We start from the raw sequence: 24,785 nt of genomic DNA on the forward strand, positions 1-24,785 counted from the left end.
CTTGTCCACAGAGCGCTGACGCGTATAAAAAGGCATTTGGAAACAATATACTGCGTAGTGCACAGATGTCAAAGAATTGCAGTCTATGTCAAGGCATATCCATTACTTATGTCTGTTGCTAAATCATACTTCTCTTGTTCCTTTTCTTTAGACAAAGTACTTATCTATTAAAAACATAAGGAGGTCTTCGAGCTGATGGCCAATTCTAGTGTCACAAGTTTATTTCCTAGATTCTGACGATATATCCCGCGTCTGGGTGACCAAAGTCTATCGCTTGATGCAAGTGCACTCACTCAAAAGATCGTGAGACCTTGGTTAACAATGTCGTGTAAGCACAAGACCACAAAATCCCCAATGTGCTATACTTGAAGGGGAGTGTACATCACCAGCGTCTGCGAACTACCAGCGCAAGTTAATGTCGAGTTTGTTCACACACGCGTCCATTTATTTATTTCTTCACTCTCTTGTTCCTTTCCATGATTCCCCGTTCCCCCTCCCCAAGTGCAAGGTAGTCAACCGAGCCCAAGTTTCGTTAGCCTCAATGCCTTTTCTCTTATTTTCTCTCTTTCTTTCTTTTTCTTCTTCCTTTATTGTTTACAAAAAATATTGTTTTCATCGCATTCGTTCTATTTCTTTATCGGGTTTTGAAAGAGAATATCTAATATTCCTATGCTTCTATTTTAAACTATTTCCGTGCACGCCAATCAGTATGAATATTTACGTCAACATTAGTGCAGCCACTAAAGAGCGCGCAACAGGCACTGCGTTGCTTGCGAGTATACCAGAAGCCGGCTACTCCGTGAGCTTTGCGGCTCCGGCTACCGCCAAAACAAACAGATGCCCTAGCTAATGCGCCGGAGGCATGCACACCGAGGGAGACAGTTTACAAACAAAGCACGGGGAGAATAGCAGAGGCGGGGAGGACGAAGCGAGACGTGAAATTAGCGCAGCTCTGTGAACGCTCGCGGCAGCCATTAATGAAGGGTAGAGCGCGCCCAGTGGCCCCGTGAACGGACCGCCGCAGCAGCAGGTGATGATGTATGGCTGGCGGACACGCCATGCTGCGAGGCGCTTTCTCCGCTTTCGAAAGGCGCGCACAGCCACCGACGACGGCGATGCGCTGTGACCTCTCTCGGCGGATGTTGCCGTTCTGGACTGCCGATCACGGAGAGCCAGCGGCCAGCCAGCCGCGGCTTTCTCTGTTACGTGAGCCTTCTTCGATACCATTCGCATCTTATCACCTGCCCTGCTAGACAACAACGTTATTTAGGGCAAAAGCCTTAGATGTCTCGTCAAAAAGGACATTCGACCATCGGCGGCGACTGTAACGCGGCGTCGTGGACGAGGGATGAAGAAAAAATCATCATCACGTGATGACGTCACGTCAAACTATGCTGTCGTAGCGGCCTCCTGTGGGCGATGAACGTGTGACCTCTATTATATAGCATGAGAGTGCCAGAAAAACACATCTAAAGCAGATGTCTTTTAGGATTTTAGTAGAGATGGGTGGGAGGTGGCCATGTCCAGCCCGGACCGGGGGATCCAAGAGGACCTAGTGGCCCTCGAAAGGACCAGGGAGCAAGCCAACGGGGTCCCAGAATAGGTACTCTACCCATTGCTAAATAGATGCAATAAAGTTTTTGATCATCATCATCAGGAGAAGAAAATGAAGACGGTGCTTCGACGTGAATTAACCACGGCTCGTGTTCCCTGCCCCCTTATATTCTTCTTCTTCTTCTTGTTCTTCTTCTTCTTCTCCTTTTTCTTTTTCTTCTTCTTTGCACTAACCACCCCTTTCCTTCCTTTTACCATATTTTCATGCCCATTTCCCTTTCCCAAGTGCCGGATAGCAAACCGAAATTTTTCTTCTGGCCTTTCGCTCAACCTTATTCTCTATCTCTAACTCTGTATAACTGAGTACGATATTGTTCGAGTCTAATGTGCCCAGACGAACCTTTCCTTCCAACCCATTCTTGCCAAGGAAAGCGTCTCAATGGGAGAACCGACACGCCTCTATTGCCAACAATCCAGAACATAAATAAATCAGAACATAAAAGTTACCTCGCGTAACGTTGCATAACGTACGTGTACTAAACACTCCTCGCTGTAACACCGGTGACACAGAGTATTTTAAAGGAATATATTAATAAACAGATTATAACATCTCATTAAAGCTCAGTATAAACTAGCAGGTTTTATGCTGGATAATTTAGGCTTTAGTTGGTTAGGCCGGTTATCCCTCTTGAAACAAAAGACTGCATTCAGACTGCAGTCTTATGGCTGATTTACCCCATCAAACTAGCTAATTCTTTATATAAAAATAAATTACGGCTGAGGGATTCATAACGTAAGTTTCAATTTTTTTCACTACCTTCTGCGACGATCATTTTTAAAAAACCAGTTCATCTGAAGATAGAGAGGAAAAACAAAGGAATGACAGGGAGAATAACCAGAGGAACGGACTCCGGTTTGCTACCCTGTACTTGGGAACCTAGTGCAAGGTTTGATGTTTATTGATATGTGATATCAATTAATTAAAATGTTATATGCAGTATAAACCAGGTAACCCACCCTTTTAGGAACTTACAAACTCAACGAAACGCTGGAGTAAGAAAGCGAGGCCGCTGCAGCAAGGTTTTCGCAAAGGGCCCTCACCAGGTAGGAGACACTCCCTTGTTGAGTGTAAGCGAGTTTCAATTAGATTGTCCTAAGTTCTAAGGACCTTGGAGTACTTGTTTGTCAGTGGTATGGAACTCATGCCACGGTGACTTATTATATCTCTTTCAGTGTTTCACATTGGCGTTTTCAGAGCATAGGAGGGGGGGGGGGGGCTTCAGCCTGCGTCTTCACCGAAGCTTGTCGACCTTGAATGTTTGTGTACGCAACAACACACACAAACACTGTACGCATGAAAACGCATTAAAGGTGGTTCAATTACTTTTTTTCCAGTATTCCCGTTAAATGACCACTTGAAAGACAGCGATTGAGTTTCCCACATTTTCAGGGTCCCTGTCATCTTGCACTAAATCATAAATTCTTGAATGGCTGGCTTAATATTACCAGGCGTTCAAATGTTTGTCTTCCGACATAAGTCCACCTTCCATAGTTTTAAAACAAGCGCGAAATAATGACGGACAATAAATCACACAGCACCAGCGCTGACTGTGAACTTGTCGGCAGTCAACGCTGCAGTCCTGTGGAATTCATTGTCCGTGTTTATTTGGCGTTTTTTTTAAGCTATGAATACGTACTAACTGGCTCGCATTCACTTTCTTTTAACGGTCCGCCTTATTCATCGCATCAAATCGTATTATTGTGCAGACACGCATTGCACATTTGTGTAAGGATTGCTCCACCAAGACAGTATGTGTGATGCCGTCCCCCTGCAGTATCGACCCAGTTCGCTTGTTAACGCAATAGCCTTAAAGAGATCGATTACGGTGTCCGAGTCGGCGTCGTTGAATGTGAGCCAAACATCAGCGTTGTCCGAGAGCAAAAATACTTGGAGGCCAAGAGGACCTTTGCCGACACGATGTTTGGCTTTCGCCCACATCTGTCGGCGCAGGACGTCCTGCTCCAGCTTCAACACGATATCATATAGAGCCGACTACTATGCGCCATAACGATAAAGCCGTGCTCGCTCTCGATCTCCGCGGGGCGTTCGACAACGTCAAACACAGCACTATACTCACTAACCTGTCTACTACAAACTGCGGGCAGAAGACTTTCAACTACATTCGCGCCTTTCTATCACATCGCACCGCCTTCATTCGCCTTAATTCTACCGAACACGGCCCTTACTTATTAGGCACGCGGGGTACACCTCAAGGGGCAGTCCTGTCTCCTCTGCTTTTTAACCTGGCGATGATGAACCTCCCCTCTCTTCTAAGCGAGGTCGAGGGAATACAACACGCAATATATGCGGACGATATCACAATCTGGACCAACACCGGCTCCTTAGCGCAAATCGAAGAACGCCTGCAAAAGGCTGCCCTTCTGGTGGACACCTACGCAGGTTCATGCGGCCTGGAGTGCTCTCCAGCTAAATCGGCTCTTCTTTCAGTCTCTCCGCTACCGCCGCCTCAAATTTTTCTTCCGTCCGGGCCCGTCCCGTCAGTGCAAAATATTCGGGTTCTTGGCCTTCACCTCACATCGTCCTTGGATCCAAAGGGCACAATAGCAGGCCTCAGACGCACCAGCGAACAGGTGAGCCGCATGATACGGCGAGTGTCTACCAAGCGCGGCGGCCTCCGCGGGTCTCAGTCCCTCCGATTGGCCCACGCGTTTGTGACCAGTCGCGTCCTCTACGCCTTGCCTTACCTTCGCCTGCGTCGTCGACACGAGCACCAGCTGGACGTCCTTCTTCGTTCAGTATACAAACGCGCTCTGGACCTACCTATTGCAACTTCCAACAGCCGATTCACGGCTCTGGGGGTACACAACACCTTTGCAGAGATGCGAGAAGCTCATCGCGTTAACCAAATCAATCGACTGTCACAGACGCCTTCAGGGCGCCGTCTTCTACACAGACTTGGCCTTAACCCGATATCTGACCAAGACCCTCTGGAGCCGGTACCAGAGCTCTGGCGTCAAAAGCTATGGGTGGAACCTCTACTCCGTAATATGAACCCCGACCTCCATCCTGGCCGTAGAGTAGCACGCGCCACGGCCCTTCATACGCGACACTCCGATCGTCCTGGTGTTTTCTACGTGGACGTCTCGGGTCCCTCCCCCTCGGGTCACTTCACGGCTGCGGTGATTACAGAGGGCAAACACGTAGATGGCCTCTCCTTTCGAGCAGACACAGTAACGCACGCTGAAGAGGTTGCCATAGCTTTGGCCGCCTCTCACCCTGCTTCACGCACCATCCTGACGGACTCGCGCTCGGCCTGTTCTCAGTACCTTCAGGGTTCCATTGCCCCGCTGGCGGCTAGCCTACTACAGGCAGCCTCTTGGCGCTTTAACCCTCATCCCATTCGTATAGTTTGGATCCCAGGCCACTCGGGCCTGCCCGGCAACGAGGCGGCAAATGCCGCTGCCCGCGCTTCTCCTGTCCGGGCCGTTGCCCCTCCATGTCCCGAGACGGAATCTGGCAATACCAACCTGACGCGCTTTCGCGAAATTTTGGCTTATTACCGGGCTTCGCGCCGCCTCTACCCGGACCCCGCACGCAGTTTGGAGAAAGCGGACGAACGTCTGCTACGCCGCCTGCAGACGAACACCTTTATCAGTCCGGCGGTCGCCAGGCACTTTTTGCCGGAAATCAATGGCACCTGCTCGACCTGTCATGTCCTCGCCGACACATATCACGTCGTAGCATCGTGCCCAGTTAATCCCGTTCCTTTCTCATCCCCTTTTCCTATCCCAACTAGAGAGGCTTGGGAGGAGCACCTGCTCGGCTGCTCTACCTTGGCTGCACAACGCTCCTTGGTGGAGCGCGCGCGGGCAGCTTCCAGCTCCACTGGCGTCCCGGAATAGGGCCTTGCCACTCTAGCACGCCGATGAGCCACGTCGGCACTCTCTAGTAGACTTTTTCTGAAATAAATGTTTTTTACCACCACCACGAGAGCAAAAATTCGAGATAAAGTCAAATAACTCAATAATACAAGGTATTAGGCCTGATTGGCAATCGAACTAGGCCTCCTGCGTGGCAAGCAGGCGTTCCACCACCGAGTCACGCCGTAGAGGGAGAGGGGATACCTCTCCCTCTACATGAGCCGAGTCGGCTCATGTAGAGGGAGAGGTATCCTTAACGCGCATAATAGTGCCTGCTGGAAGCGTATAATCGCGCCACGAGTCAAAACCTGTGAACTGCGCAAGGAGTGGGTGTTCTAGAGGCCCATCCACTTCTAGGCCAACAGACATACTTAGTCATCAGCAGCAGTAGCAAAAGCATCGACAACGTGAGCCTCTTGCCTTATATATGGTCGCGTAGCGGGAACTGTATTTGTAGACGGCGTTCTAGAATAATTTGAAATTGCCAAAGCTACGCGTAGGCGTTCGTTTTTTTGCGGCACGGTTCCGACATCCATCGAGAACCGAAGCTTGGCTGGCAGTTGAAAAGGCGATGCAGCAAACTGGGGCCGATATCAAGTTCACCTCTTGAAGGTGAAGCTCAAACGTGCTTCAAGTTTTGTAGCGTTAGCTACACTGGCCTCGCTTAGCCAATTTCGCGAGGCACTGGTCTGCGCATGCGCAATGATACTCCGCCGCCGCCGGGCTCGCCGCTGGTGTGCGCGCAATTCGATGCGCTGCGCAGACGATCAGGGGTGTCACGCACCGGAGCCGGCACCTCCCTCGCACTCGGCCGCGGCCGCGTGCGAATCGCCGCCGCCGGTGTGCGCTTTCCAGAGGAGTGTCGTCATAGCCTTGGTAGACATGGACGCCGACGCGCGCGCCTTCCCTGTGCAGTCGCCATCTGACACTGCGCTGGAGCCGCTTGATAGCGCCTCTGACTGGCGTTTGCCACTGTGGTATAGCCATGGAGAAGGAGAGTGCAAATGCTGCTCAATGGTGCAGTAGAGCGGAGAAGCTTAACTCATCGGATCCCGAAGTAGTTGCCCGGCAAAATAAATATACATGTTCCACATAATACGTATACCGTGTGTGTGTCATTGGAACAGCTGTAAGCATGATATCTGGAAAGCTAAAAATAATCAGCTGAACCTTTGCTAACGCTATACGTATATCCTGGCATAGCTGAGCTAAACCACTGCCATTTTTTTCCTTTTTTTCCAGATAGCCTTCCACGCAAAGTGTGAAGAAGAGCCAAAGAAGCCCGGGCATTCTGAACTTTCAGCGTAAAAACCATTCAGAAAGACCATCACATTTTGCCAAGAACTGCAGTCGCTTCTGAATACTTATAGCTTCGGATCCCTCGATATCAACGCGAAGCAAGGATAAGTGGAATCGCGGACGAATCGCACGCCTCTACCGCAGACCCACCAGTCACCCTGAAACGTTGCCGTGTACCACCCACTCCCTCGCACAGAACCACGATCTGGTCGGTGGCAAAGGCGAGAACCACGCGCTGACGAATCGCTCTGCAGCAAACAGCAGCAGTGCGTAACTAAAGCGTGCAAGCTGCAGGTACCACACCACCGTGCGAAGTGCCGGCGGGGTAGAGGGCGTCGTGATCGCCGTGCTCAACGAAGCGTCAGCGCGAATCCACAGACAAGGCTACCAGTTCGCACGCAGGGTTAAAGACGCGACCGAGATCACGCTGGCGCCGGTAGCCGAACGGCGTAGGAGAGGAGGAAGAAGAAGAGGCATGTGAGGCGGACTGGCCGCTCATGCACGCTTTGTCTCCCAGACGGTTCTCGATTGAGCCGTCCGCGTGATAAATGAACACGCATCGCCACCGGCGCTGCAGCTATCACGGCCGCTGGAACAACCATGTTTTTTTTTATCCAGAGGCCATGATACAGTTTCTCTTGCACGTTGCCCTCTGCGAGGCTGTTGTGTTTTTATTGTCCTCTAGAAGGGCCGAACCACCGGATACTCCTGGCGGGAGCCACGAGTATAATGCGGCGGTATATAACTTTAAAGATCTCGGGTGCAAAGCGTGTATAAACGCGCAAATTCGCGCGCGCGTGCGGTCAGAGGATACGCCGCCTGGCGGAGGCTACAGCGTTTAGAAGCAGCCACAGAGGGGAGAGAGACGGCGGCGCCGCGTTGCTCGAACGCTTCTGAAAGAAACGAAAGCCGCGCCAAAAGAAGACGTCTCCGCTTCTCCAAGACGGCGCGCGGAAGAAGGCCGCCATTATTACGGCCCTGATTAATAGTGGTCGTCGCGATGAAGAAGAAGCGGAGACGCCCGGAGGAGAACAGTGTGCCCGAAGAAAGCTGGGAAGAGGGGGAGTTAAGCGCTACCACTCGCGGTGGTGCTCCTGCGCTGCACGGTCTTTCGCAGCTTCCTGCGGTGCTTTGGCGAAGAGCATTTGGCGCTTGTTGCACGGAAGGACGCCTCCCAGCGACTCGCTCTTCGGGTGCATCTGAGGCGTGCGCGCACTAACGTGTAATCACGGATGTGAAGATGCTCACCTATGCGAGTGCCCGGAAAGAGGAAGAACGAAAGGCATGGGGTGCGCTCCTCACCGTGTGGTTGTATATATACTGGATTATGCGGGCACGAGCGCTGCTCTGCGGTTCAAACAAGCTCCTTTTTTTCCTTCTCACTGCGACAACCCCTGGAAGTTGGGGGGACGCACAAGGGGAGGGGATGCCAACGAACACGCACTGACGCGGTAGCTCCGTGAAACCTGATCTTGGCCGCGGAATCACGATCTGCGGATGATCGAGGGGAGCTGTGATTGAAACAATTGCACCCTCGTCGATACAAAACGGTTGCAGCCGCACCGCCAGTTCAACGATGCCGGCAATTACATAATGAAATTCGAGGTCCTATATAGATTACGTGAGACAACGACGTGGTGTCCGAAAGTGGGTACCGCAGTTTCGAAGACACAAATTAATTTTGCGCCACCAGCGAGGGGAATAGTGTTGCGTAGTCCTAGAGACTGCTCTGAAACGGTCGATTTGTCCGCTTCGACGCCTCCTAGAAAGGCCCAAATGTGGCACACGTGTGACGTCATGCCCCGATGTAATGGCGCGAAACTGCGAGTTTAAGTGAGCCAGCGTTCGTGCAGATTTCCATCTGTGATTGCACGGTCACTGCTTTCTTAACCACGTACTCTCTGCACCTGTTAATAGTTTCGGTTAGTCACGGCCAGTGGATGAGATACGCAAAACGCGCGTGTACCATTCGTCTATTGCTTGTTAAAATATAACTGAGCTTTCTCTCTTTTTTTTCTCATATGAGGTATTCGTCGAACAGTATAGCTAGGTGGGCTAGCTAGTACCTCATTATTAAATATAACTGAGTGCAAATAAACGACACAGGTCCAGGAAAGAAAAACATAAACACCACTATTGTCGAATATTACCTGATATAAAAAAACATGAACATTTGCCGATATGAAAAAAAAAGATGACAGGCTGGAAATACACACAAAAGTGTTGAAAGACCGGAAACCTGCTTTTGAGAATGGCGCTCTGCTTTCGTTGAATATGTAGAAGAAATGGACCTTTCCTGAGGAATCATTCCTTCGTGTGACTTAATATATATTACGGTGCAAGAAAAACAATTTTTCTTGCACCACGATTGACGATGATTGATTAAAACTTTATTTTTGTCCTGAGAAGACCCAGAGTAGACCCCGTGCCACCCGGCTAATCCCACGTGTAGGGACCGTCAAGCCGAGCTTGGCGGCCCGTTCACGGGCACTCTGGGCGGCCAGGATTTTTATCCTTGATACACATTAAATAGTGGCGTTTCTTAACTCGAGCGAGTTTCTGTAGTTTAATTCGTAGTTAATCCACAGCAGCAACATAAATACGCTTTCACCTTCAAGCCATCGTGGTTAAGCGCGTAATGTTTGTTTGTTGCCTTGAAAATATGGCTCATACCCACTCAGGGAGATTGGCCAAGAAAGCATAGAGTACTTTTTCTGTGAGCAAGTACCTAATGGAACGCTGTTTTTCTTCTTTCATGCGAAATCCGAAATGTGATATCTACGCCAAGGGTGAACGCGATAAAAGGATTTTACGGTCGTTCTTGATTTCGAGTAAACCACTTTCATTAACATTCTCTTTTTCCTCTCTTATCTTGCGCAACGGTTTCACATGTCCAAGCAGTGCGCTGGACTCGGCGAAGACGCAGACTGTATAATATTGCTCTTTCGCCTACGAACGGCAATAAAGAAGCTACTTGCCGAATCTCTGGCAGCGACCACTGGCGAAACACGATTTCACGTCACCGGCTTCGCATACCACTTGCATTTGCCGCGTGTTCAAATGGCGAAATGTGATAAGTTGTAGATCCCGTATGTGAGAGGACTGCATGTGATTTTTGTGGTGTAATAATATGGACAAAAACGATGAAAGTAACAGATTAGAGTACAAGTGTTACAGATATCTATAGCTGACATCATGTGAAACAAATCTGGGGTTAGTCAGGTCGGCACGTAGCACTGTGCGCATAACATTGGCTGTTTCAAACTATATACCCTAAAATGCTTACTTCAAGTGCTCACTATGCCATGGAGCCTCAAGTGCACTGCTACCCATGTTAAGCGCTGTTCTCTTCCCAGGTTGTCCTACGTTACTTTCGTCTTCTGCAGATTAATTTTAAGACCTATACTTTTCTGCTCTTCTTGTCTAATTCAGTAATCACGAATTGAGATGGCGGATTCAGTAATTATGAATTGTGGCGATGGTGGTGGTGACGATGATGATGATGATGCAGTGGGATGGATTGGAAAAGCTTCATTTTTGTCCCATTAAGCCATAATGATTCCCTTTGCGAATAAGCGGAGCGCCTACTACACACCTGTTAGGCGACACGCGAATCTATATACGCAGCTGTATAGAACCCGTTCTTTTCGGTCATGCTAGAGTGTACTAGAGACTCTAGCCATGCTTTTGCAGCTCATGAAATATGTCTGAGTGCATAGAGTTTCTTACACTTACCTATAGGGAAAAGTGACGCTGCATGCAGGCTGCTGGACGCATGAGAATGGCGGGATATATATGCGAGCTTCGATCTTGACTCGGATTTGTATCGTTCACGTAGAGCACGGACACCTCGAAGACTCGTCGCCTTCAACGCATCCCTTGCGTCAAAATAGCTGATTCCGTACTGAAGGAACCACTTAGTGAAGTATTTACTGTTTTATTATTGAACAAAAACAATTTTGAAGCATTCTACGTTGATGTAAAATTTTCCGAAGCGTAAAAAGTAACAGACGGCAACTAAATTTGGCAGGCAGACGACAAAGTCAGCGTTCATTCTGCCACTGCTATATAGTCCTCCGTTTCTTTCGCGGTTTCGTTATGCCAAAGAGGTGGTTGGAGGTTTATTTTCGAATATATTACGCGTAAATTAGATCCATTTATAAATGTTTTGTTTTGGAGAAGATTTATTTGAGCAGTCATATATGCGTTTGAACCCAAGCCTATAGCTCAACACCAGCCAACGCAAGGCTCGCAGGCACATACACCGTCATTCCCAGCACTCCGACGGGGTCCCTAAGGAATTTGCATAGACGGTGGCACCAGATTTCCCTCTGCATATTTTTTGTGATAAACTCTATGTCTGAGCCATGAACTCAGAGATGGTGACACGAACGCGTGGTGCGCGCCCACCATCTCGGAGGCCATGTCTAAGCGCTTTGCAATGGCTGGGCCTTCAAATCTCCCACTCGTTGCGTGCGCAGATCACGTTTTTTGTCGCATGCCGCAAATCTACGCTCCTGCGACGCAATATTACGTGTGTTGAAGAGGTTCTTTTCACTACATCACATTGTGTTTTGTTTTTGATTTTTGTTTTCGTTTTCGAACGAGTTTCAACAAGTATTGTCGCTCTGTGCGCCTGCTTGTCACGCAGACGGCCTAAGTTCGATTTCTCCTCGAGCTGAAAATCGTAATTTAATTTACATTTTTCTCGATTTCTCGGTCATAACTAAACAAGATCTTTAGCTTATAACTAACCTCGTCGACACCAGAATTCCTTCGACAGGAGCACTTTAACGCCAGCGCATCAATAACGCCACGCCTTTATATTTACATCCACAAGCTTGCCTCATGTGGACTATCATTCAGAAATCGCACCCGAACACACGGAGTTGTCCTGTTTTAGCGGCAACGAAGTCTTTTCCGCAAATAAAGTTTTGTTCTTCTTTTTTACCGCGGTCTCTATTAGCGGTAAATAGCGTTTCGTTCCTTTCCTTCAGCTGCAAAACTCGCGTCAAAGCGAGAACGATTCCTGACGAAGTTGAAGCGATAATTACGTATGGTTCGGGCCGATCAAGAGGGCTCATTGTCTGTGGTGACAGCGTCCTTGACGTTCGGATTAAATCGGCGAAGTCGACGGAAATCTGCAGTTCGCGTGGAAATGAGATACAGCAAGACTAAGAAGGATATAGTGTAAATCTGCCATTGGGCTCTGTTATCTGCCGGACCATTGCGTAATGTGGCAGCGACATGACAAACAAGATTTAACATGAAATCAGGTCAAGTGACCAGAAAGCAGGTGTCCAGTGTCGCCCCAAAAATGACCAGTGTCGCCAGTGTCGACCAGTGTCCCCAAGCCAGGGTTCCCAAGCCAAGGTTCTTAAACTCGTCATAGCTAGCGGACAGCAGTCGCGAAATTTAGTGTCGCAGTGCAGAAAGAAGATTAGCTTGGGCGGGAAAGGAAGTGAGGGTTGAAGTGTCATCTGAAGTTGCCACTTGACGGGATGTAGGTAATTCTTGAAAGCTATTTGCCGTCAGGATTCGGGAAACTTCGACACCGATGTCCAGGATGAAGTAAATATAGACGCCGCTTCTGAAATATAGCAGTTTTGTTCCACGGTTACCTTTCAGTACATTCTGACATCTAAGGCATGCCTCGCGAAAAAAAAAAAAACGAGGCCGCTTTCGTATCAGCAGCTTACCCCAACGAAGCTTTATTATTCAAAATATACGAGAAAATAATGCAAGTAATATATAGCGAGGTCACAAGACTTTAGTCTTTGTGAAGCCACGGGCCGCTAGCGAAAGGTCGGCGGGTCGCTCGTTGGAGACTCCTGGAGCAAGGAGTGCCACGTATTCGCAGATATTCGTGGAAAACTTCTGGTTCGATTTCTATTTAAGTTATGTTGATGCCCACGACATGCTAACTGTTCGGTTACGATCGCTGAGAAAATGGAGATTCTGTTTCGTTCCTTCTCTCTGTTTAAAAAAAAACACGAAAGGTCATCATCAGTCATGATACCTGTAATTCACCGGCAACAATGGACCATACCCGAACATTGTGGCTGAACAACGCACAAAAAAGATAAACGAAACGGGACAGTGAACACACGGGATACAATACTTTTTGTGAGCCTTACTAGTAATTGCGTTACCTGTTATCACGTGTTTTCTATTGTTACTGGTTGCAGCTTTTTTAGTTTTCAGCAAGTTGCTGGCATGCACCTGCTTAAAAACCACTTTTTCTATACTTTGTTTATATATTTTTCTTGGCTCTAGAGTGTCCGTGTTCTGGTGTTTCAATTATTCTTGTGCTGGCCAAGTCATGCTCCTATTTTGCAGTTTTTTTTGTTCGCTCTTGACTGCCATTTTACGAAATCTGCTTTTCACTGCGTTATGCAAACTTAAATGTAAAGATTTCATCAGGAATCCATCTGGCTGGGTAAAGATTTAGGAGGTTGAAATAGATGCAGCCAAGTTTGTAGAGAGCACAAGGTTTCGGGACCGATTTGGCCCCTCAGGCGTTGACTCTGAGGAAGAGACCTCTTAATCTTAATGAAAATCGACAGTTTTGCCGGTCAGCGGAGTCAATAGCGTTTGTGTCCTCTTTTTCTTTTTCTTCAGTAGCCTGGCTATATATGTTCTACTTTGTTAATAATAAAAAACAAGAACAATCGTTAGTATCACTGCGTCTTGTGAGTTAACTTCACTGTTGTTTTTTTGCAATATTCTATAACAATGTTCATGAAACAACCAGCCCAGCTAAGCACCCTTTACAATATCCTAAGATATACCAAGCCTAGTAGAGCAGTTTTACTGAATAGTTCATTTATTTGATTAAAACAGGTGTTACTAACGTATCGCATCTGCGCGGTGCGTCCATTCGTGGTGCATTATGCTGAGCCCAAGCAGTGCTAGCTTTTTATCTCTCTCTCTCTCTCTTTCTCGGCCTCCAAATTCGCACTGCTGTACCACCCTTTCCCACCGTTAAGGAATATTATGCAACGTTCAGTGTTAAATGAGCAGTGTTCCGGACAGAACCGTTGCGGCACTTAATTCCTCCGCTCGCTTAAAATTCACCCGTGCGTCCTTGATCTAGAGCTTGCGTCCAGTCGCGCACACAGTCGAAAGCGAAAGAGAAATAGAGCCTGATCGTATCTGCAACCCCGTTCCTCTATTAACGAATACTTATGAGCATTAGCTGCGCCTTCCCTCAAAGACTGAGGAAAACCGAGGACGAAAAAAAAAATAAAGAAAGGATAATGCATCGCTAGCCAGACTTCTTATAGCAGCCATTATTTCATCTTTTTTTTTTCTGCATTCGATTCGCAATAGGAGGCTTCGCAATACTGTTTGAAAAATTCTTCTGTCAGCTTGTGGGACACTTGAGCTCTGCTTCTGAATATTTGCGAGCCACGCAAAAGTGAGAAATGCGCAACTAGGTGCTGCTGCCGGCCGTTTTGAGATTATCCCGTGGAAAGTATTGCGTCATGAATTATAGCAAATATTGCACGGCAACATATTCCGCCGGGCTCGGGAAGATTTATCCGCTTAAGAGAAAATATTTTAAAAATTAAATAAAACAAGCAAGCAGGAAATAAATCTTGAAGGGGGGATTTTTTTCGGTGAGTCAAGTGAGACCACGTGAAGAGACTTTTGGGCTATATTTAGTTTGGTAGAGTCAAAGAGGCTATAACGCTGAAAACATGGGGGTCGAGGCAGACGACAGAATGTTTTTACTAATAGCTGATTTTTGTTTCTGCAAATGTATTGTACCTATATCCAAGATGACGCAAGCAAAGACTGTAGGTATGTAGTTTCTGCTGTCCTCATACTTGGTACAGCCAAAACACAGTTTTTTGTTGTGCTCATCTTTCATATAAGTAAAATACAGTTTCTGCTGTCCTCATTTTTGGTACAGGCAAAACACAGTTTTTCTTGTTCTCATCTTTCATATAAGCAAAACACAGTTTCTGCTGTCCTCATCTTTGGTTTTGTTGTCCTCATCTTTCATATAAGTGAAAGACAGTTTCTGCAGTTCTCATCTTTGGTACAGGCAAAGCACAGTTTTTGTTGGCCTCATCTTTCATGTAAGTAAAACACAATTTCTGCTGTCCCCATCTTTTGCATCAGTAAAGCTCGTTTCAGAACTGAAAATCAGTTGTGAGCAGCGCTCATCCTGTCCTCTGCCTGGATCCCTGTGTTTTCGGCGCTTTGGCTTCATTCAACAAAACCACGTGACAGCACTTGCGTACCGCTGCCCTGGAATGTCCTTTTCTCATTTTGCAGATATCTTGACCTCTGCATATCTATCTGCCCATTTGCAGGTGCCAGTTGGGCAGAATGATTTCGTTCAGACGGCATAATTATTTCCACCGTGCAATGCGATTAAACGTCTCGTCAGGCAACAAATGCGGTTTGATGACAAAGTGGTACACTCCCCCCCCCCCCCCAAAAAAAAAAAAAAAAGCTCCATGAGACTCTTCGGAGCCCCGCTTTTGACGACCAAATTTGGGCGACCCAGCACACCCGTGAGGCGGCGTCGAGGCATGCCCTTGACGTCCCCTCATGGGACGCCTAGGCCCGGCCACCTAAACCTGCTGGTTTCTTATAATAAAGTTTATTCATCCTCCTCCTCTTCAGGGTCCCTAAGCATTCACCAAATGCTTGCTTGCTTGTACCTGTGAATTAGCTCGCACCTACTACGGCGGATTGACAATTAAACCGCTGGTAAATAAAATGGGGATAAAGAAATTTCATATTAGATCAAGGAAAATGAAGTAAATAGATATCTAAAAATACAAAATTCAACAATAATAACGTCGGGGTGGAGGCGAAAGTCTCTTTATGGGCAAAGCTCCTTAAGGCGTGGGTTGTGCGTCTCCTCTACGTAGTAGCCACCTCTCGTTTTAGTTCTTAAATTGTCCGCTTGATGGCGGTACTTGTGTATGATGAATATATGATGAAAAGTTGCGAGATTGCGGTACTGGGAGTGTTCACTAGATGGAGGGACGGACATACGGAAAGACAGACAGACGACAGACAAAGAACGGGTGGACATACATACATACATACATACATACATACATACATACATACATACATACATACATACATACATACATACATACATACATACATACATACATACATACATACATACATACACACACAGACACACGTACATACATACATACATACATACATACATACATACATACATACATACATACATACATACATACCTACATACATACATACATGCATACATACATACATACATACGTACGTACACATACATACATACATACATACATACATACATACATACATACATACATACATACATACATACATACATACATACATACATACATACATACATACATACATACATACATACATACATACATACACACGCACACATACATACATACATACAGATGGACGGACGCGGCCACAGGACGATTCACGGTTTGCCGATAAAACCCTTCAAAGCTTCACCCCACTCATCATTACTCACTGCGTGAATATCCTGCGATTTTTTTTCTTTTCTTTTGCCAGGAAACACGAGGCGTGGTATGGCCTGCCCCACTGCCAGGCGCTGTCTTCATTTTCTCCTCTTGAGGTCGCGCGCTGTCCGGTTTCGTTCGCCGCCTTCCTATGCAACGGCGTCACTAACGTTATGCCACATGGCGTCACGCCAGAACTTAGCACGTCCCGATGATGTCACCAAGTTTTGGACATGTGACATTATGGTGAGGTCACGCGGTGATGGGGCCTCTTAGTCTAACCTTGTCATGCGTGTGGCGTAATCGAGAGAAGAGACAATAAACCGAGAGAAGAGACGAGAAAAAAAAGGCAGGCAGTATGTCTCGAACAGCATAATAGACGGCACTGTCGCATAGAAGTACATACAAACTGCAGTTGAATGAGGATATTCTAGACGGCGCTGTACCACTACTCTCTAATTGGCTGCTGCGCAGGTTGTGCCAGAGCGCGCGAGGAAGGAGTGCCTCCCTCAGTCTCCTGGATAGTCACCGTACGTGTCGGGTCATTGGTGGGGCACGGACGAAGCAGAGCGGCAAGCGCGTTGAAGACGCTTGCGCTCGGTTTCTTTGGCTCGCGTCTCGTCGGTGTTACCCGCACGCCTTCTGCATTCTCGAACACGATCGGACGCATGCACGGACAGGCATACAAACAGAAAGACGTATGGACGAACGGACGGACAGCGCACAGGCAGACAGACGGACGCACAGACGGATAGAAGCACAGAAAGACGTACGGATGCTTCGCCCCTCTCGTCATCATCCACTCCGTGGATATGCCGTTATTTTTGTTTTTGCATCACTCGTCTCTGTCGGTGACGCCGGGTCGGTCGCCGCCGACGGCGAAATTTTCCGTTTTATGAGCTTTTCCGTTGATAAACAGCACAAACAAAAATAGCGTGGCTCAAGGCGCGTGCGTGCGTTGACTTCGTCTTTGGGTAACTAGCGTTAAGAAAAGCTCCTTACTAAAAAGGTCATATTCGCCCTCAAGTCACCCCAAGCGCATGAAAGACCCTTGCAGTACGTCTTAAATGCACAGTCTGGTGTATATTTAATTAATCCCGGAAAAATATATCTAGGTCTTATGCTTGAATTTCAATAATATTACTTGGCAGAATACCGGTATGTTCGAAAAGCTTAGTTGGGTACACATGGACTGCATCCTAAGCATGTGAACAAAGATCTAGAGCACGGATTTCTTGGCAATACTGTCAGGTGTGTGAGTATAGGATTTATAAGGCGGGAATAAATTTTGTGATCTCGCTTCAGTAGCAGAAACTTTTTGTATACTTAGTATATTTACTTAGTATACTTAGTAGTTTTGTATATTTAGTGATAAGAAGGGAGTAAAACAAACCTTTGCTCCAAAGTCATACAGTGTTTCACCGAGCACCAGGTACATGTATATATGCACATCATAAAAGAAGACTGCTAGTAAAACTGTAAGCTTCACGCATGAATATCCCAACACACAAGAAAAAAAACATGAAAAAATTTACGTATCACTGGTGCGAAGACTGAGGAAACAGCAGATATGGTGGCCACCGACTCCTCTGTGCGTGCTCCGTGTGTCATTCTAATTCGCCTTAATTGTCTTCGCGCGCTCGCCGCTTTCAAGGTCAATAGACCAGTTTACAGGCCGGGACCCGGCCTGTAATTTGTCATATTCCTCTCCTCGTTTTCCTTCTTTTCCCCTCACTTCGCTATCACACTCCCTGCTATACTATGTTATACTATACTACACTACACCATAACACACTACATACACTATATATACTATACCATACTACACTGTATTATACATACCACGCCACACTATACTATATTATATTGTCACGCGCCCCGCCGCGGTGGTCTAGTGGCTAAGGTACTCGGCTACTGACCCGCAGGTCGCGGGATCGAATCCCGGCTGCGGCGGCTGCATTTCCGATGGAGGCGGGAATGTTGTAGGCCCGTGTGCTCAGATTTGGGTGCACGTTAAAGAACCCCAGGTGGTCGAAATTTCCGGAGCCCTCCACTACGTTGTCTTTCATAATCATATGGTGGATTTGGGACGTTAAACACCACATATTAATATTGTCCCGTGGTCGTGACGTTGACTAATGACGTTGACCAATAGATCTATCTATCTATCTATCTATCTATCTATCTATCTATCTATCTATCTATCTATCTATCTATCTATCTATCTATCTATCTATCTATCTATCTATATATCTATCTATCTATCTATCTATCTATCTATCTATCTATCTATCTATCTATCTATCTATCTATCTATCCACCTAAATTTCATGATTTCATGATCACCCCTTTAACTTGGGTAAACCAAAATTAGTATGGGAGGGTAAGATGGTTTGACAAATACGACTCGCTGATCATGTCATGAATAATGTCACAATGCCATCGCTTACGTCGAGAAACACTTTCCGCGAAACAGTCGCTCATACCCGCGGGCTGGTATGTGCCACTGGTATGCGGGTATGTGCCACAGATAAAGACACTTCATATCTACGCAGGAACAATTAGAACACACATGAATAATTTTAACGTGTGAGCATTAAAAAAATGCTTACATCGGCGGCATTGACCCATGTTTTTGCTGTTGGCATTGTTACTGTTAAACATGCGTATGTGCGCACAACATTTCAGCGTCGTTTCGTAACATTTGGCTGAATAAACGAATTACAACGCAGTTATTTTGCCTCCGCGACTTCGCATAACATCGATTCCCGGGGTATACGTGTGATCTGCCGAATTTTTTTTCTCCACTCGTTCTCTCGCCTATCAAGGTCCTCGCATCTCACGCCGGACAAATCGGCGCCCGTGCTCCGAGGACGAAGACAGCACGTGCCGCTTCATGGGGAAAATTTATGTTCGCGACTAACGGATATTATTCAAGCATGAACGGTGCCGCGTTAAAAACCAAAAATCACTCGATTCCCCGATGAACACGGTACACACTTCTCGGCATCGCGTCACACGAGGCAGGCGACTTTCCCCCTCCTACCCCAAAAACAAACAAACAGTGCTCCGTGCTGTTCCCTTTTCCGTCATGCCCAGTACTTGGGTTCTTCAACCTTTACCTCACTCTCCCCTGCTTTCCTCTAGCTTTCTCGTGCACTACATAATACTCGACATGCTGAGGTGTCTTTGTAAGGAGAGACAGCTACGGGTCGACACTTTTCTCTTCACTTCTTCCTTTTGTTTTATAACCGCTTAGAATCCAAATAATATACGCGGCCGTTCATTGATGCACGAAAGCAACAAGCCTGTATACATACCACTCAATGCGGCGACGCTGCTTAGGCTCGGGTGGTCTTGAGCCGAAGTAGTCATAGCTTCTGCCCGGGAGGACCCTTAGATACCGAATAGTCACCTTTAGGTAGGTAGCGAAGGAAGGCAGTTACACACTGATGTTCTAGCAAAGCGCGCCTTGAACTCACGCTTGAATCAGTCTTACCTTCATTGATGCGGAACACCACTTCTGCTGCAACAGACGAAACAGCCGTCGGCAAGAGCCGCGCCGGCACATTCGGTGAAGTCGTCCGAGCAGTGTAGAACGGCTACTGCACGGTATAGCCATTCTACACTGCTTTCATGCAAGCCTTGCGAGGTTTCCATTTTCGACGTCCCCACGCCATTCATCACGTCTATAGAACGGAAGAAACACCACCGTACATATCAATAAACAACACGTAACGTAAAATTGATAGAAATATTGCGACTGTGAAGAATGGATACAAAAGTATGTGTGCTGTCAAAGGTTTAAAAGCGAAGCGCACCTCGGTCATGGCGCAGGTAAATCAAACTTCTCGTAACAAAATAGGCAGGAGGTCACTGCTACGCCAATAATTTTGGGGCCTTCCTTCATGTTAATGCAGTACACTCGTGAGCAAAAGTATATAGACCACAGAGGCGCGAGCCGAAATTGCTGTCTACGCTGTTTAGTAGTGAATCATCTGTTGTCCAGAGCATTACTCCGACGGAACTTGTCACAAAAACCCTTTCTACAGCGGACGCCTCGCCACTATAGACAGCCAAGTTATACAATTGGTAATAGTCCGTGTACTTTTTCTCACGGATGTACATTCAAAAGGGGTAATGTCAACATAAGAAACTGGTCGTTGGATGCTCTAATACCAAACCAGTTCTTCTGAGAAGCATTTATTAGGCAAACGTAATTTGCAAGCTTTCGTTCTGTAGGAAAAAAAATTATGAGCTACCGCTAGCATCCAATACCGAAGTAAACTTTCCGTCTGCGCGACAGCTGCAGCATCGATCGGCTCTTGAGAAACTTTCGGCAATAGCTTTATGTGCTTGCTGAATTACTCAAAAGTGTGCTGTGCGAAACAAAAAAAGAAACTCACTGTAAAGCCACAGCGAAAAATTTAACGATTCGCCCTGTGGAATTTTTATAAGGACGGCGCTTGCTTCTTCGAAACGACCGAATAAAAAGTGTGCTTACCTGTCACCCACTGGGAAGAGTTCCAACACCACAAAGCAGTGCAGCAAGCTTTACGTTTTTTTTGCGCTTTTTCTGACTTTTTGAGCACGTTCGCACGCATATACACCAAAATTTTCATCTTCAAGAAATACTGGAATGATTCTATACGCATGCACACACAGAAAACGACAGGAGCAGGTGAACGAAATGGCGACAGAAGGATGGATTGATTGAATGGATTGATATGGCTGTACCCTTTAGATCGGGCGGTGGCTGACGCCACCAAGCCGTAATACCTAGTGAACCAAAAACTAGATTTATTTTTTTTCATTTAAATAGTGAGGTTGAGGACTCGGTACTTTGCAGTGAAAGGTTTAATTTTCACTCGTACCTTGACTTTAGCCACCAATCAGATAACCTCCTTCTAGTTAATTCTACCCGCTTAAAGTCTATTTTGCCCTCCCTGTCACTAAACCCCAGTGCTTTGAAGAACTCTGCAGAGATACCAGCGAAAGCGCCGCCTCTCGGCGCAACATATGAAGCGTCTAAATAATATGTGAGTATTAAAATAAAAAATAATAGACTAGCCCAAAACACATTTCATATGTACCCATCATTGCATAACTTTACTTTATTGATGCGTTGGTCAGAAATATAAATGCACATGGGTTAAATTTGCTGGATTTTGGCTTGCTAACGAAAGCATGACATATAGCTTTACCTCCAATACCTCCAATACCTCCAATACCGAAACTTGGCGACGTGCCTGAGGACTGGTTTCAATAAAAAGTTAAGAACGTGACCTCAACGTCACAAAAATGCCTGTCATCACAGTCACAAAACACTGAGTGCATGATTTCTACCACGCTCAATTTCACCGCATACGTCGCCAAGTCAACAGATAAAATAGACTATTGGTTCCACGCCCGAAAACCGGGCCGAAATGACGGACCAACAAAAAAATCTCGCTGACGATAAGGTAATGTTCCTGACAGCACAGTGTCATCATTAGACCGCGAAAAATTTTCATACAGCAAGCATGACTAGCAAGGTCAACGAACAAACAGAAAGCACGCCCCCCCCCCCCAAAAAAAAAACAAATAAATAAGTAGAAACATTATTGGCCCGGCGTTCCTCTCGTACGTCCTGGGAATGTGGTCGCGGCTGACAGTCGGGTCTGCAACCTTAACTGTGCTTCACCGCATAACGCTACAACGGAGATCACACAAGGATCGAATACAGATTTTTTTTTTTTATCAGCTCGGTGATACGTTCCCACGTGCGATAAACGCCTGCAATAATAACGACGACTGTATAGCTTAATATCGTACCATTGCAAAGTAAAAAAAAATAGCACAGACACGCACTGTATAGGATCAAAGGCATATCACGATGTTAACTTGTGAGACTACGAAAATGGAGATGTCGCTAGCGCCATATGCGACATAATATGCAAAGGTAGTGTACGTGTCTACGCATAAGCGATTGTGAGACGTACGGTAACTGGAATTTTTCTTAATTCCCTGTGCTCATTGCCCAACGGACACCAGGCTCCTCTTTTCTCTCCTTTTTTTTCTTTTTGAAGAAGCGGATGAGTGCGAAGTGAGATGTGTATTCCACGCAGGCCGGCGCCAGTAAGAAAGGGAGAGGAAACTGAATGAAGCAGAGAGAGGAGGGGTGTTACACAGCAAAGCATCGTGCGGCATTCACAATGCTTACCTCGACAAATGTTCACTAAAGAACAAAAGACCCTTATTATCTCCCTATCGCGTGGCCGTGAAACTGGAGGACTCGAGCGCATTTCAGTCTTAAAACTTGCAAAACGCTTGAACTTCAGCTTCAATTAAGAGGATAAAGCGATAGCATAATCGGGCCCCGTGTGCTAGCCTGCTTGCCTCAAGCGGGCCCCAAGAAACGATCGTCTGTGCGCGTGTAACATTGGCCACTTCAAACGATCGTATACACTTGTATAATGCCTGTGACTTCGGTGATGAGGGACGCTTACGTTGGGGTGTGGTGTGATATGGGAGTCCGGCAAAATACTGCATAGCTATGCGGGATAAGCCACTGGCACGTGTAATGTTGCGACGCCCTGCATGTGACTTCTTGGTATAGCCTGCCTGCGTTTCGTTTTAAAAAGGATCGCTCAACATAACCCGAAGCGATGACACCGAGTGAGGCCTGCGGATTTCTCAAGGCTAGGTCCACTGGGAACTTATCATCCGAATGCCTACTGAGGGCACATTTGGTCCCAGCAACGGGTCCCCTACGCGTCCGTAAAACAATCCGTGAACCTGCTCACTTTGTTGGTGCTTTCCCGATGTCTGAGCGCTTTGTAATGAGTGGGGTTTTAAAACGCTTACTTGTTGCACAATTCACAAGTTTTGCCAGCTGGCGCAATATACGCTTCTAAAGCACGCAGTATATATGCGTTAAGGAGACTTCTCCTACTACATGACATTCATACAGTACCGAAGCACTATCATGCAATGGTGTCTATCTGGGGTGGAATGCCTGCTTGCAACGCGAGAGGCCCGGGTTCGTCTGTCATTCGGACCCAAGCTTTTCGTTATTCATTTTGTTTGCATGTTTCTTCCTTTTTCGATCACGGACAGCGCTAATTTTCTCGCTCACAACCAATGGCATTGACCCCGGGATTTACGAGATCTTCAGCTCGTAAATTCCAGCCCCGCCGCGGTGGTACAGCGGCTATAAGGTACTCGACCCGCAGGTCACGGGTTCGAATCCCGGCTGCGGCGGCTTCATTTCCGGTGGAGGCGGAAATGTTATAGGCCCGTGTGCTCAGATTTGGGTGCACGTTAAAGAACCCCAGGTGGTCAAAATTTCCGGAGCCCTCCACTAGGGCGTCTCTCATAATCATATGGTCGTTTTGGGACGTTAAACCCCACATATCAATCAAATCACCTCGTAAATTCCAGAAAACGAGTTCTTTAGCTCTATAGCGCTAAAAAAAAGCACCTCGGAGGTAAATTACCTCGCAAGCGTGTTACTGCACTTGTAATCCAAAATAAGGGAGAAGTCGAAGATTCAAGGGATGAAGAATAATTGAACACGGGGTGTCGCTGCAGCCGACGTTTCGACAAGCTGCATTGTTTTCAAGGCTGCGAGTTCAAGGTTACAGCTTTGAAAACACGTCCGCTAGTCAAAACGTGCGTACCAGCGATGCCCCATGTTCAAGGATCTATCTACCACATTTGTGCGTCATAAGCGTTAAACACGAAGAATCTTTTCTCGCAGAGACGATTCAAACGCTTTCATTATGAACTTAGCCGGAAATGTTGGTTGGTGAATGTTCGACTACTCCTTATGTGTGTACTTGCTTGTTTTTGTAAGTATATGCATATATATATATATATATATATATATATATATATATATATATATATATATATATATATAAGGGAAAGGAGTGTATACCTAAGGGCTCGTTTTCATGTGTTTTGACACAATATTAATGAGATCTAACAGACAGTAATGCCAAGGAATGTACAGGTGAAGTTACTAGAACCAATGGAATGTAAACAATAAGAAAGAAAAGTAGGTGAAAAAACAACCAGCCGCGAGCAGGAATCGAACCTACGACCCTTGTTTTTTCACCCACTTTTCTTTCTTATTGTTTACATTCCATTGGTTCTAGCAACTTAGTAACTTCACCTGTACATTCCTTGGCATTACTGTCTGTTAGATCTCATTATATATATATATATATATATATATATATATATATATATATATATCAAAAACATTAATCTTTGAAGGAAATGTGAGGGGCGGGGGGTCAAAATTGGTTCACTTAGTTTTTTCATGCGCATTCTCCAATTCCTCTTTATTTCGAAGAAAACGCACCAGAATCACGTGCTCCATCGATTCAAGTTTTTGATATCATACATCGATAGTAATCTGGCCAAATGGCTATCAAATCAGAATGATACTGCACCGGGTTGCGATGTTTCATTCCTCTCATTTAGTTTTTTTAT

The 24,785-nt window shown here is 46.5% G+C and overlaps 1 protein-coding gene across 1 annotated transcript in view; it reads right to left on the reverse strand.

Annotated features, from left to right (window-relative positions):
- The window catches only part of trh (PAS domain-containing protein trachealess), a 410,303-nt gene extending 390,584 nt beyond the window's left edge, over positions 1 to 19,719 (reverse strand). Inside the window, exon 1 of the mRNA XM_075867570.1 lies at positions 19,625 to 19,719. The gene's annotated coding sequence lies outside the window, so the exon portion shown is untranslated. The remainder of the gene's footprint in view (positions 1 to 19,624) is intronic.
- Between the last annotated feature and the right edge of the window lie 5,066 nt (positions 19,720 to 24,785).

Source organism: Rhipicephalus microplus, chromosome 6, assembly GCF_043290135.1.
Source record: "Rhipicephalus microplus isolate Deutch F79 chromosome 6, USDA_Rmic, whole genome shotgun sequence".
Classification (NCBI taxonomy): domain Eukaryota; kingdom Metazoa; phylum Arthropoda; class Arachnida; order Ixodida; family Ixodidae; genus Rhipicephalus; species Rhipicephalus microplus.